Source organism: Egretta garzetta, unplaced genomic scaffold (genome assembly GCF_000687185.1).
Source record: "Egretta garzetta isolate BGI_Z169 unplaced genomic scaffold, ASM68718v1 scaffold46, whole genome shotgun sequence".
In the NCBI taxonomy this organism is placed as follows: Eukaryota; Metazoa; Chordata; class Aves; order Pelecaniformes; family Ardeidae; genus Egretta; species Egretta garzetta.
Window position 1 is genome coordinate 7,385,006 of NW_009260268.1, and position 501 is coordinate 7,385,506.

Here is a 501-nt window from a genome sequence, read left to right on the forward strand (position 1 = left end):
CAGCCGCTCGGTGGGCCACTCATGTACCGGAATCACTGTGACACCAGCCCCACTATCTATAAGCGCTACGCATTTAAATTCCTTAGGGCCCTCCCCAGGCCCCAATTGCTCCACTGATATCAAGAGTTCGGGGTGCTTTTGCAATCTCATTAATAGGTTGACAGAGGGAGCCACTGCGGCACCCCTCCCTGCTGTGGGATTTTCCCCATCTCTGTTATCACCTTCTCCTTCTCCAATCTCCCCTCCAGCGCGGTCTGAACGCGGGGTGCGCCTGACCATTGGTCCTTGCCCGGTCCGATCGGCCGGGCTCCCCGACCACGCCGCCCTTTTCCCGGCACAGTACAGCCCCGCGCTAAGTGCCCGATCTTCCCACATCTCCAACACCGCACCCCATCACGACGTCCCGAGGGCACTCCAGCAGAAACCTGAGGGCAACCCCTCTTCAGGTGCCCTATCTGACCGCAACCCCGACAGCGAGGCTGCGTTGCCTGCTGCAGCACT